This window comes from Zootoca vivipara, chromosome 1 (genome assembly GCF_963506605.1).
Source record: "Zootoca vivipara chromosome 1, rZooViv1.1, whole genome shotgun sequence".
Taxonomy (NCBI): domain Eukaryota; kingdom Metazoa; phylum Chordata; class Lepidosauria; order Squamata; family Lacertidae; genus Zootoca; species Zootoca vivipara.
In genome coordinates, this window is record NC_083276.1 from 100,254,558 (window position 1) to 100,269,577 (window position 15,020).

The 15,020-nt window shown below is 41.6% G+C and overlaps 1 protein-coding gene across 5 annotated transcripts in view; it reads right to left on the reverse strand.

Annotated features, from left to right (window-relative positions):
* The window catches only part of ZEB2 (zinc finger E-box binding homeobox 2), a 168,117-nt gene that overhangs the window by 86,747 nt on the left and 66,350 nt on the right, over positions 1–15,020 (reverse strand). The window contains exon 1 of one of the 5 annotated variants that reach the window (XM_035131093.2): positions 6,897–7,344. The exons of the other annotated variants lie outside the window; for them this stretch is intronic. The gene's annotated coding sequence lies outside the window, so the exon portion shown is untranslated. Of the gene's footprint in view, positions 1–6,896; positions 7,345–15,020 lie in introns of those variants that run through there. 5 annotated transcript variants of the gene reach the window in all.

Genomic DNA, 15,020 nt, shown 5'->3' on the forward strand with positions numbered 1-15,020 from the left:
ATGCATGCTTATTGCAAATGCAGCCATTTGCACAGATCAACCTCTCTCAGTGGCTTATGTTAGGAACAAATGTAACCAGCTTCCTTAATTATACTTGTCCCATTCGTTCTGCATTCACAATTAGGAATGGGATCAGACCTCTCCATTTCCACTTTGCCCTTCAAAATTCTTTAACATGTTTTCAAAACCTCGTTTTCCCTATATGCTCACTAATACTTTGCACATTACTAAGTATGATTTGTATTTTATGTTGCAAAGGCCATGATGGACACGGCAGAACTGTTTCACATATTACCTGGTAGCAAAATCGAATGTGCCACTGAACCAGTTTAGATTATCACATCTAAATTCAATAAGATGAAGTATTAATTTGCTTTTTGCTGTTGCATGCAGAGCTTTTCCTTCTCTCTTCACACAACCTTCAACTAAACTAGGAAGCCTCTAATTAACCATGGTTTTCCATTTCACCCAAACTGGTATCATATGGTTACTAATTTTGGAACAAGCTAATGTATTAAACCAGCTTCAAACCATAGTTTAATATCTTGGCTCATTCTGAAGCTGCTAACTGCAGTTTTCCTGACTGGGATGAAACAGGAAATGATAGTTAATTGAAAACCTCCTGGACTGATTTCTCATGCTGAAAAGGGGATGCATGAATGATTGTCCAATCATGGCATATATATTTAACTGCAAGCTAGTTCATTGACAAATATTTCTGATATCTGTCCAATATCCAAGTTTAGTGCTTACATGAAAGATCTGAGTGTGGCCTGGAAACAACTGTTTCTCCATAATAATTTAGAAGTAAGCAAATAATTTCCCCTGAACCTATTACATCAACCTAGAGCGCACATGCAGAAATGCAGTTCTGCTATAGTAGGTGGCAAAGACTTGCTGTATAGCAGACAACAGGCCGCATCCAGCTCAAGTATCAAATACTATCTATCCAAAGACTCTGCATTATAAGGAAACATTTCTGTCGCTTTCATAGGTCTCTTGATGGAACAATGTGTATGCCTGTGTTTGAATCACAGTCCTTTACTAAAATAATACTTAAGCATAGCCTAACTTACAAAAAGCAAGATTCCCCCCCCCCCCCCAAAATGAGCATTGGACCAATTGTGAGGCTGGCTAACTAACAAACCTTACTGAAGAGGGAACGGTACTATTCAGTGAGAGTGAGAGTATGACTCTCTGGCCCAGCGTTAATAAAAAATGTCAGCTGGAAGTAGGTTTTTAAAAATTGCTCCTTCTGTATTTTTACAGTTGAGCTATAAATTCCTCATAAACAGAGATAATAATGAAAGTGCTGACACAACCTTTGCTATGGCATTGGGAACATTCACTATAGTATGTTACCTGTTCTTTGTAGAGGAAAAAATTGTATAGTCCCCCACCCCCACTCCATCTGCCATGAAATATTAGTGCTTACATATTCTCATTTAGTTTTGTTTAAATACAGGACAGTCTGGATAAATCTACAGATTTCTCTAGTTATCTTGCAAAACGGTATAGATAAAACTCACAATATTACTTCAGAGAAGGAAGACAAACCCCATCAATTATTCTGAAATGTAAGTAGCTAGCCATAGGAAGATCACTAGAAAAAGTCTGTATTTTCCTCAGGTTTAACTAAATAATGTATGCATACTTTTGTTTTGGCATGATGAAGCAATTTTAGCCTTTAAAACACACAACTACTCAGGAGGGAAAAGGTCTGGTTCCTGCAACTTAAATAATTCAAACATCCAGGTGGAAATGCTTTTAGCAATTTCCTTTTTGGAGACAAAGGAAGAAGAGTTCAAAATTCTGAGACACTGAGGAGGAGGCAACGACAACAACAACAACAAGTAATAAAAAAGCAAACTGTGGATACTTCCCAGTAGAAGACAAAATTCGCAAGAATTAAAGCTGACCACACAGACAGTCAATAGAAAACTGTGACAATAAAAAAAATGCTTTGAGAAAAATTATTGGCCTGGTGTTATAACAAACTTGTTTTCCTAAAAACACAGTAAAAATAGCACTCTACTCTTTCGCCCGGGTCCTAGCTGGTTTGTATATGCTATGGGGTTAGGCAGATGTTAGGGGTCACTGAAGAAGCTGTGTGAAAATGTGAGCTGCCAGCAGTCGCCTTCTGAGTTTACAGAAACATATATGTCATATAAGGCATAACTTAGGGCTTGAAAACAAATGAGAAGTGAAAGGAGCTACCCAAGTTTGGAAGGTTGTTTTAGAATACAGGACATCAGCTGTAGTCAAGACAAAACTCTTTCAGTAGCACGGGGGAATTTTGCAGGCTTAGAATGTAGGTAAAAATGGTCCTCTGAGTCAGTGTCCTATTGGCCTTATGTCAGGTTTCGATACATGCCGTAGGGAGAATTTGCCTTCTCACTTGCAGATCTGTAATGACATGCTTGTAAAAGAGCGTGGGACTGCAGCTGAAGCCCCTGCAGTGGCCTTAGAGCAAAGCTTACAGCCCTGAAATTCTTTTTTGTGTGTGTGAAAATAAAACACATACAAATAAATTCCCTGAGAACTTTGGAAAGTGTAAGGAGGAGGAAGGGGACGAGAGAAGAAAATCAGAGGGAAGCAAAAGGACAGGCTAGCAAAGTGGAGTCAACAAAATGTAAACCGAATTGCCTATTGAGAAGAAACAACCCAAGATATCTGTAACCTAAACATCAAATTCAATAATCTCCCCTGTTACCAATAACCAACTTCCGAAATTTGGATATTTAGCTGAGGAGGAATACGGAACATAGGACTTAGAATAAGCACTAGGCTGTACTCACACGGTGTACAAAAGTTGAAATGTATCTGAAAAGTTTTTAGTCTGATTCCTGGGAGGCCTTGGAGAAAACAGTGACTATTCGCCTCCTTCCTTCCTTCCCCTCACCCATGCTTGACCTTCTGCCAGCATCTCTTCACAGGTTCAGCAGGGGAGCTAGAGGGGGAATCCTACAGCCACTCCTGTCTGTGGGGGGAATCCCTTTCAGAAGCAACACTGAGAAATAGGCCTTGGAAATCCTCTCTGGTTCCCCCATTCCTCAACCCACACATGCTACTTCAAGGAAGTGGCTTTTCTGCTGGCAGTTGCAAGATGACTGCCTACCTGGCTGTCAGCACACTTGTTAATCCATTCTTTAGAAGTGTGTGATGCTCCAATTGCCTAAAAAGAGGAAGACTGTGTACTCTGGCCTTTGTAGGCTGTATGGTGCTTGTTGGAACCAAATCTCAGTGCCTGGAGCCAGCGGCGTAGCTAGCCGTCCGGGTGCCCGGTGTGGCGTGTGCCTCCTGCAGCTGGGGCAGAGCGAGCCGCCCATGGAGGCGGGGCGAGCCAAGGCAGGGCGCACTGCATGGAGCCTCTCTGCAGTCTCCCCCTCAACTGTAGGGCGGCTGAGGTGGTGGGCAGACGCAAGCCCCATGCTGCCTTTTCAGGCAGCGCCTGGAGCCTGCAGGTGCCCAAGCCACTACCTCACTCCTAGGAGAGACGCATGGGTCGGGCATGCTGTAGGCCCTGCAGTAAGTGCAGGACTCCACGGTGTGGCACCCAGGGCCAGCTGCATTTTGTTGACTGAATGAAGAAGTTTCATGAGCCCTTTAAAAAAATTAAAGTCATATTTTTGTCATTTTGTCCCCCCCCCATGTGATGACATCTGGGTCGGACCACACCCACCGCACCCCCTTCCTATGCCACTGCCTGGAGCCAGGTCAATTACCTTACTGATATTGTGCCACTGGTATCATTCAATAATAAAATATTCACTCTTATCATACAAGCCATACATTGAATGCACATTTGAAGCACATGACTTCCCCTCACAGAGCTGCAATTCCCAGTGCCCCTCACAAACTACAGTTCCCCAGATTCTTTGGGGTAGGTGTCACGTGCTTTAAATATATGGTATGTACACAGTTGCGAGATATTTTGTCAGTGAGACATACCCAGTTTGCACACCTATTCCACATAGTTCACATGCATTAAAGGATTTCACTTCTGCTGTTCTCTATCAGCACAGTGGCTGCAGATGACCAGTTGCCATTACACGTTGCACATTCTGTCCAGCTGATTTACTGCTACTACTACTAATAATGAAGACAGGAGTGCCTGGCATGCTATGGTCCATGGGGTCACAAAGAGTCGGACACGACTAAACAACAACAACAACTAATAATAATAATAACAACAACAACAACAATTTTATTATTTGTACCCTGCCCATCTGACTGGGGTGCTCCAGCCCCTCTGGGGCTTCCAATAGATATAAAATTTTAATTTAAAAAAATCAAACATTAAAAACTTCCCTATATAGGGGAAAAACCTCCCTAAGAACTTTCCTATGCTTGTTTTGAGTGTCCATCTTAGTGCCCTATGTTGTCCCTGACTGTCCTTTTTCAAGAAGAGAGGCAGTTGTCTCATCAGCGTTCCTTGTGAGCTAAGGTTCAGGCTATATCCAAAGCCCCGAAGGCTTTTCTAATATGTACAGCCCCCTGCAGTCATAGAAATCAGCTTGCTGAAAGGTTTTATTTCTTCTCCATATAAAAAGGACAGTTTAATGTTTTATCCAGAAACAAGAAATGCAGAAGTAAAAGTGAGCTATGGTTTCAGACTCTAAACTGTGTGTGTGTGTGTGTGTGTGTGTGTGTGTGTGTGTGTGTGTGTGTTCCACCAGAAGGTGTCCCTGGGTCTAAATGTTGAATATACAACGTTCTGCTAGATCAGAATAAAGCCCACCTAGTCTAGCGTTCTGTTCCCACAGTGGGCCACCAAACACTTTCTGGAAGCCCTCTGGAAGCAGGGCATAAACACAACAGCAGCCTCTTGTTCACAATCCCCAAGAATTCAGAATCATACTGCCCAGGGCTTTTTTTTCCAGGAGGAACTCAAAGCACCTTGGTTCCAGCACCTCTCAGGTGGGTGCCACCATTGCCATTCTAAGAGAACGAGGGAGTTCCGGCACCTCTTTTTCCAGAAAAAATATCGCTGATACTGCTACCTCTAAACTACATGGCTATGTTGACTACCAGCCATTGATAGCATGATCCATCATGAAATTGTCTACAAATTGCCTCTAACCCACATGCTTTTTTTAGCTAGATAAAAAACACAAAACAGTATAGTAAACCCATACCTGTCAATGTCAGTGTTTTCCCCAACCTTCATTTCGAACTATATATAGCAATACCTTTGAGGTCTGCCTGCATTATATATTGCTTTGGGGCTTCTCGAGTGCATTGAGAACTCGCAGAGAATCAGAGTCTAATCCCTTTCAAAGGGGATCACACACTGTCACGGGAGAAACCAGGGGGGTCCTCTCTGCATGATCTGGGGATAATTTGTCACAGGGGACTCTGGACAGGGTATCTAGAGAATGGTTGGAACATAGCAACACTAGCTCCTGGCTAAAAGTGTGTTTTTCTTAACAGTGTTCTGGAAAAACATGAAATGCTCCATTTCCAGACCAGGTCACTTCCTTCTTCCATGATCAAACAATGAACAGATCTTTCTGGCCTTAAAAAAGGAGCAGCTTGAAGGTTCAGTAAGTTATTTGTTAATGAGGACTGGGGAATGACAGGAAGACAGAAAAGTCAGCCGCTATCTAACTCTTTTACCCAGAACTTGATTTGTCTAACTCCCAGTACCATATTTCCTCTTCCTCCCACCACTGCATTTGTTTTGTGCACTGTTTTTAAACTGCATATAGCACCTGCTGGAGTGGAGCTGAGAATTATCAGATTGCAGCCGGTGAGGACAGGGAATTGTAAGCCTCCCCACCCATCCTGCAAATCCTGAGGACGATCCCTCCTCTGAGGCTGCTATTTGTATCAAGAGAAAATCCCCCACTGGTGCCAATGTGGGTTTTCCTCTCAGTTGCAAGTACCTTCAGAGGAATGGTTTTAATCAAGACCACAGTAAGGGCAAGAAAGAGTTAAAATGCCTTCTCTAGCCCCTACTGAAATTCCCCAATAATGTTCAGCCCCTGCCCCAGTCAGCTGCTATATGCATTTTTTAAAAAGCCACGAACCTTAAATAGTTTGTGGATCCCGCTCAGATCAGGTCCCTCAGGGGTTCTGTTTAGATGAGGATTTACTGCATTTGGGGGGGGGGATTTTATTCTCCAGCCAGGATTATCCTATTCAGTTTTATCCTGTGTTCTCCTCTGAATCGTACAGCTGCACACCTGACAGAAAACTTTCTCATATATATATATATATATATATATATATATATATATATATATATGAGAGTCTGGAGTGTATTAATAGGAAGCGTTGATTAAAAAAGAATTAGCTCCATAATCCTACTAGTTATACTTCTAACAATATTATTTTAAGACAATTAATTCATATTTTTAAATAATGAAATTACCAGCATAAGACGCTAAACTTCTTTAGTATATTAAATCAGGCAGATTGCTTCTCTCCTTCTAATTATGAATGTAGCAGTTACAAAAGAAACTGTCATTTTGATGGAGTAAAAGACAATCTGTCTGCCAAAAATGTCCAACCATAATTCTTAAAAAAAAAAAGTCATCTGCATCAAGAACATGCTACTTTCTTTGATGTACTGTCTTATTGGAAACCTAATTTGCTTTCAACCTCGGAGACAACACATAGCATAAGTTTGTGTGACTAATTTTCTTGGAAATGTGAGTAATTAGAAATAAGGGACCATCTCCCTAAGCCAGGGAATGGACAGTGTTTCAAATTCAGAATAAATGTTTGCACTGCGAGTTATTTTCCTCTCCTCCTTTGAGCTGTGTGCTACAAAAGAGAACTAGAGAAAGAGAGACAGGCATGCAAAGCTCTGTGCAGACAAGGAGAAGAAAGAACGCCAGCCTCCGTGTAAACGGCGAACTACTACAGCGAAGTACAGAAAGGTTTATTACCTGAGGTGAGCACTCCTGGGGCTCCCGGAGTATAAAAGCATTAGGCGTATGTTCTGAGCGAGTAATAAAAATCAATAAACAGGAACCCCCCACCTGTGCTATGGCCCCAGTGTTAGGTTTTATACATGTAGTAATAGTGCATATCGGTTTTCACCCACCCTTCTCGTGCTAGCCTATTCCAAGACCTACGGCCACCGGAGGGATTGCTGGAGCAACACCATTCATTCCTCAGAGTTGTCTAGATGCCAGCTCCATTGCATCATTGTCAATTTTATTCTATCTACAACTGGACAAGGCGGCAGCCCCGGCTCCTATCCACCCACTCAGCACTGCAACAATTGGAAACTGTGTTCTGCTGCTTAAAGAGTTTACAAGCCCTCTGAAAGAAAACAGAACAGTTGCATATTAATGCGTGCGACAAGCCCCCTGAAAGATCACATAATAGAGAGCCGGGGGGGGGGGGGAAACCAGGCTGGGGGTGGGGTGGGGTGGTTTGAAAAGGGGGGGGGTGAGTGCAATGAATATGTGATGCTGTCCAGCTGCTACGGAGTGCATCTCAGCCCGTTATGTTTTAAAATAAATTCACGATAAACATCGATATTCCAAATGTATCGAGTTTCTGCAGCAACTGGGCTCTCTAATTGCTACGAAGTATAGCTAGCACAGGTCACCGGTTGTTACACTGGTGTAGTGGTATTTGCTAAAATCAAAGTCTGCAGAGGCAGTATCTCTGCCAGGTTACAAAAATAACTACTAAATCACACTTACGTTATAATTAAAGAGAATGCCCCCAATAAGGCAGGAAAGAGTGTGAGCGTAAACCTTTGCCATATATCTTTTTGCTGTTCATTAATCTATGGAAATAAGGGTGGCAGGTTTATTTAAATACCACGGGAACCATGGAAATTAGTTACTTTTCATTTTTTTATTTTAAAAAAATCAGAAAATGATGTGTGATGTTTCATCTTATGGCCTTCTGTGTGTGTGTTGGTGTGTTTTTTTTTTTTAAAAAAAGAGTAAGGCTTCTAATTATGATCCAAAGATGACCATTGCTCATTCTGGCCAGTAATGAGAAACATTTGAGTGTGGGAGCTTTGATAGTGAAATAAGCATGATCTGAGTGTAGTTTCCTTTCATGAAAGGGAAGGGGAGAGAGAGAGAGAAGTTCCAGAATGGCTATAGCTTTAATAGAGCAGAGAAAAGGAAGGCCCTTGACTGTGACCCCATTCCCCCCTCTCCAGCAAAAAAGAGAGAGAAAGAAAGAGAGCTTTATCTATCAGAGGTGCCCTCTGATAGGGCTCACACCACGGAAGTATCAATTGTGAGTACTTAAAGCCCCATCACTCAGGAGCATAAAAATAGAATAAAGTTGTGCAGCAAATGGGAAATTATGATATAACTCAAGTGCAGCAACAGGCAGCATGAATAACCTGAACATTCTCCAGACTTTAGTCCTCCTCCCCGCTCCTCGCCACACAGACACCCTGCTGTCACCACCGCCTCGCTCAGCCACCACAGGCAAGGACAAATGCAAAGTGCATTTGCAGTGGGTTACTTCCACCGAGGTGTTACTATCCACAAACTTTTTCAGTGACATCTTCTGAGACAAACGTTGCGCGAAAGCTGGAGACATTTCAAGCAACGGAAACCGAGCGAGGCAGCTGAAGTTGCGAACAGCTGGCATTCAATAGATAATTTAAGGAAAAGTGACCTTTCTGTATGATTTTTAACTAAGGAACTGTCAGGCCCCATTACTTCCAATAGGGATAGCCACCGTGGAAATAACTTTATACAGGGGTATTCCATTAGTGCAGTTTTCCAAAGTGTGGCTTTTTGAAAGCTGGCGAAGTTAGCGGAGCTTTTTCAGAGGGGCCGCATCCGGAAATCGCAACAGGGAAACAGGTGCTGATTTGAAATCAGTCAAGGTGCATTATTGGAGAATAGAAATCCAAAGCTGGAGATAAATGATGAATGCATAATCAACATTGCCCTTTCTCAGAAGTGTGGCATTTCAAATATATCGGCATATTTTATTATTATTATTTTAAGTTATTCCTGGTGAATATCCTGGCCTGCGACACCTGAGAGAGAGAGATATTTAAGGACTCACCCCATTCCCTTGGCTTTAATTTTTTAAAACTGTTTTGATATTGTGTTTTAAAATTATTGTAAGCCACCCTTGGTGGGAAATAAATCTAATTTTTTTTAAAAAAATGATAACAGCTATGTTATTCCATGTTAAAATGCAAAGCCTTCTTGTTAAGCTATGTAACCAAAGGGAAAGGGGGAAAGGATGAGAATAAAATGAGAGAGAGAGAGAGAAGACTAAGTACAGCCACGTTACGCTACACATAGTTCAGGTTCCAATCCGGTGTTCTAACAGCCACCCTAAAGCCTAGCGTTGCTAGATGTCATGTTATCATCATAAGGTTGACATCACGGCCACTGTTTCATTACTTGGCAACTTCCGTTGCTCTCAGCGCTGCCCTTTTCTTACATTGATGCAGACACCTTGCACAGGCTTAAAGTAAATACCGTACTTTTAAAAATTATTTAGCAGCTTTGGAGTAGAACCCAGACACACTTAAGCCACGTGCTGATAGAGCTACATTTGATTTATGTCAGATAAGGTACTGAGATGGGCTTTACATTGTCCCTCAAAGGGAACCCTTTGGGCCTGCTGTTTCATCTGTGTAGGGCTGGACAGGGGACATGATGTGAGATCTGGACTACTTGACCTTTTCCTTCTAATAAGTCCTGACCAGGCTGAAATGGAATCCTGAATAAGAATAGCAAGACAGCCTAATACCTGCTCAAACAAGAGATTCCTGCAGTGCGACTTGACACGTTAGCGCTAAAACAAATGTGTAAGTAGCACCCACAAAAAAGGGTGCCATGTGTTGGGTTTCATACTTCAATAGATCCTGTTTCATGAATTAAATTTTGCTAATTCCTCCTCCATTATTGGGACTAGGGAGGGATTATTGGGACTAGGGAGGGAGCCGGCTCATGGGGTTAGGAGAAATAAGCATATTTTTATTTATTTTCCTTAACAAATTGTACACCTCAGCTATATGTGTGTGTGTGTGTGTGACGATAAATACAAGATGCAACAATAATAAAACAACCATTACAGTCATCCCAAGCAAAATGGGCTAAATCAAAATGACTGAAAAAGACAGCCACAGCATAAAATGAAAAGGAATAACTTGAAATGAAAGTGGAATAACTTTAGCCCTGTTCAGAGGTCCAGTTACCTCAAAACCCATTTAAATCACACAGACAGTCTGCACAAGTAGAATCAGCTCTAGACTTTTGTCCTTAAACTCATGGAGGGTTCCAAACTGGGTACAGATGATATACTAGAAAGGACATGATTCTGCACCATGCCCTCATTTCTCCTCATATGTTTGCTTATACATAAGGAGACCAAATGTCCAATAGGGCTACTGTCTTTGCTACTGGCTAAAAGTGAGCTGTGATTGGGCCAAGAAGCCGTCTCTTGGAAGGCTTTGAAATTTTGGGCGTCACAGATGGCGGGAGGTGTGATGGGGAGAAGACCCCTGTGTCAGCTATTTGTAAACAATATTTTTGGCGGTGGAGAAAAGAATAGTTGTGGCCTCAGAAGAGCAACGAAAGCTTTGCACATGCAGGACCTTGGGATATTTTTGTTTCATGCCATTTAGGACTTTAAAAGTAAAAAACCATAATCTTGAAATGATCCCGGAAGCAAACTGGCAACCAATATACCAGTTGCAAGATCAATGTGTTATGATATGAAAGACTGGCTTTAGTCAGAACCCTGGCAGCTACATTCTGAATTGAATAAAGGCTCTGGACTGTCTTCAAGGACAGCCCAAAATAAAGTGCATGACAGTAGTCTAATCTGGAGTTACTGGAGCATTAAAGACTTTAAGCGTAGAAGTAGCAAGGTCTTACCAAAACAAATGTATGCAGAAGGCTTACTGAATTCAAGGGGCTTTACTTCCTAGCCAGGATGCTCAGAAATGCACATTTACATGCACCAGATCAAATTCCCTTCACATATAAGCTGCCACAGAAATACTACTGCAGTCTCTTTACAGATGATAATGTAGGGCATTTTAGACAAGTCCTCTCCTAACTGTTAACACGAGACCCTTGACTTCCAATCCGTCATGATGGCTAGGCCACATTTTGATGTACAGGTATTTGCTGTACATACCTAAAGGCCTGAATCTGGCAGCCTTAGAACACAACCATAATACTTTACATGTGAAACAATCCTATTGAATCAACAGGCATACTGGCACTGATATACGTTATTCAATGTGACTGAAAATAGGTAACTCCTGCCCCAAGACAGGATATCATTTAAAGAAATAAAGATTTATACTAACAGTGACAACCCTGTAAATCAAAGTCAACTAATTTGACAACAAAGCTGAGACTTATAGGTATCATAGAATGGCCTTTACTAGACACTATATTACAAGCAATCATTAGCCCAGCTTTAAATACTAATGTATTTTTTTAAATTTTCTTTTATATCCTAAACAAGTAATCAATGCACATTAATAAACATAATTGTTTTTTTGGCATTTATCCATTCAGTTGGTTCACTTTGTCAGCTCCAGCAAACACATCGGTAAAATTCAGTAACCACAACACACAAGGAGGGAACACTATCAATGCCTTCTGCAATATTGCATAATGTATTGAATTACTCAGCTGATCCCACTGTTGGCAGATGGAAACCTCTGAGGTTTGCCATATTGTTTTCTCATGCCATGCGTGTTTGGAGCAATGCTTGTGATGCCCCGTGGCTGATTCACACAACCAAAATCAGCCGGCTTCGAAATTCTAAGCATACCAAGACCTCCGAATTTTCGAGTGCATTTTCCTGCATCTCCCAGATAGCCAATGGCTGTGCGAAGAGGCTTCTAATCTGCAAATGTTATTCTAGTCTCAAGTACCCATGGGGAGGGGGAGATGAATGAAGTTCCCTTTGATAAGGTGAGTTGACAAGATAAGCCAGAGTTGCTTTTTAAAAGCAAATATGTATAGAGTCAATGAATACTGCTGTTATACAAAGTCCTACGAAGTAATCACCAATGCCTGGTCACTCGTAAACACTTCCTTTAGTTTTTTGTTATCTTTTGCCAAAGGATTATAATTAGCAGGATTTTTTGTGCTTCATCTTCTAGTCAGTACACCAGTTCCATCTTATCCTAGGCCGTGTTAACACTAGGCAGTGAATCCTGTATCAGGACTACATTACATCACCACATACCAACCTAGCATCTTCTAAGGCACCCATCTCTCTGACACGCTAGTTGTCAATGTAGTGGAATATTCTTTTAACGAGTTAGCAATCCATCGTGTGAATCCCCACTGAAGTGATACACTGAAGACAGAGTAGGGGCGATGAGGCCTGAGTGGCTAAGTTCCAAGCAAGACCGTGTAATGGTCTTTACGTCACTGCCTTGCTGTTTGCTAAGAGTTTCCTAGCATTCAGTCATAGGTTGGCTGTAGGATTTGCCTCAGGAACTGCAGTGCTATGAGGTCACATCCACACCTTACTTTTAAGGCCCATGGCTTCCACCAAAGAATGCTGGGAACTGTAGTTTGAAATCAGACCATCTAAAAATATACTTTTGACCGAAGAGGAGATGCATCAGAGAAGACCCTTAAAAGAATGGCTTACTGGTGGCTCTCATGCCGTCAGCTTCTGTACTAGTGACCTGAGACACCCCCAAAATGAAAGCAAGCTGCTCAAGAGAAATTAGGCAGATCAGTAATTCCTCCTGACACTACTCCTTGTTGAGTTTCAAGGTAACTGTAAAAAAATTACTTCTAACTGGTCAGTTGACTCTACATAAGGAAACAAAAGGAAGAAAGGTCCAGTGACAGAAATGGAAGCTTCCTATGCAAAATGCTTTGTCACATGAAGGAAATATATTGCAATTACTGAAATATGAGTAGCATAGGGAGGCCAAAATGGTATCTTCCTTTGACGTGCCAAAAAATATGTGAAAATGTGAATAAAAGGTAACTTATTCAGTGTCAGTCTTACATATTTATAGTTTAAAAATTAGTCAAAGTTTATGTCCTGAGGTTGCACCTACAGGAAGCCAGATGTGTGCCTTCTGCATGTGACCTAAGACAGGCCTGAAGCAAAAACTAGATAATTTCTCGCTCATACTCTACACCGTCGATTGCGGCGGCTTTCTGAGGTGAGAGAAACTGACAGCACTAACTCTCCAGGGCAGAACTTTCCAGTCAAGTGGATCAACGGACTGAAAATCTCTTATGAATAGTCATTAGGCCTTCATTACAAACCCCTCACAACCCAGTTCTCTTTTCGCAACCAAATGCCTTTTGTCATCTTCACAAGGTGCATCATTTAATTACCAATTGATTTCTTTATATATGACAACATGTCAGATAGCAAAATACAGTGTATCTCCCTTAGGGGAAGAAGTCTGTTAACTATCAGCATGCCAGCTTACTGAATTTAGCTGTAAGACAGTTATTCCCTCTACTGTGCTTCCCCTCCCCTTTTTTTTTCTCCAAGAAAAAGAAACCCTAGTGTTCCAAACCTCCCAAGTTTTAAAATCAAAGGTAATAAAGGAGGGGAAGAGGAAGAGGTGGAGCAAAACTGAAAAGTTTCATGAGATGGTGACGCACAGAACCTTTCAAACTGCAGCAAAACAAAAGCAAAGCAAGCAAACAAAAACCCTCACAAAAAATGTTTTAGGTCTGTTGCGACACAAATGTGTCTGGTGTGTTTGTGTGTGTGTGTGTGTCCCCTCTCTCTGAATACACACTTGTTGGCATCTGCACACTTCTATACACTCAGAATGTCCTGGACACAATAATTCTTATTTAGCACTCGTCCAGCTTTTGACTTCGCTCGCATGCTGAATCTTCCCCTTCACAACTGTCGCCTGATAATCAAGCCAGTGCTGTATTAATAAGCTGTATAATAAGGGAATTTCAGAAATGTACAGGACTATTATACCGTAACAATAAAACCTCAAACTGAGTAAACCAGAGCGGCGTTGAAGGTAGGCGTTTGGAAAAGAATGAAACCAGTGTTACAGTAATGCCCTCCATTGTATGCCAGTGTAAATGCCTGCTTCTTTCATACACAGAAGCCACATTACATGAGTCCGAAATGTTCTCAGAGCATCACTGTGACTGGTTGTGATAGAACCTGGCACAGGCAAGCACTGAAAGCTGACATTATACTGTAGGATGTGCTGCAGGTGTGCGGGCCTGCGAACGTGCTCTAATTACATATTTTCCTGCAGAGCAACAATTAAGGTCGCCAAAATAATTGCCAGTTTCTTAATCCCTCTCTAACAAGACTGACATAAGGAACGGTTTATTTTTCTCTGGTTATTTGGAAAGCATTCCTCAAGATTTTGGTTCTTCCATCACGCTTCATCAAAACCTAATTCTTAGGTTCCAGTGTGTGATTATACCCATTGTTGTTGTTTTTCCTCCCTCTTAAAGCCTCTGTGAATTCGATTGTAACTAAAATTGTGCAGAAAAATGGGCAGCGCTTCACACAGTGCACTGTTCTAACATTTCATCTGGTTAAAAAAAAGGGGGGTGCATATTTGCCTCTTGTAGGTTAGAGAATCCGATCCACAACCTTATTACAACTTTAAAAGATTTATTTTGGATCTGGCATTTAGCACATCGAATATTCAAGAATGCCCAGGACCTGGCTTGAACCTCTCTGTTTCAAACAAATTATGTCAAGACTGTTAGCCATATTCCTTGCAACTATTAAGTTTTCTCTGTGTGGTGGCTGTTTATTTCTTTAAGTTCCTGATAACAAAAAGAAGAAAAAAACATCTGAGACAAAAGAGAGAGCATGTGCTCAGTTGCTTAAAGTTCCAAACTGCATTGAGTTACTATATATTACAGGGCTGGATTTAAGGTTTTGAAACTAGTATTTAAAGCACATAAAAGCTCAGGTTCGAAATATCTGAAAGAGTGCTTTTTTCCAATATGTACTGGCCTGTGCCTTGTTGGGGGTCCCACCTTTGGCTAGAGGCATGTTTTGCAATTACTGAGGACAGGACTTTCTCCACAGTGGCCCCCTGACTGTGGAACTGCCTCCCTTTGGCA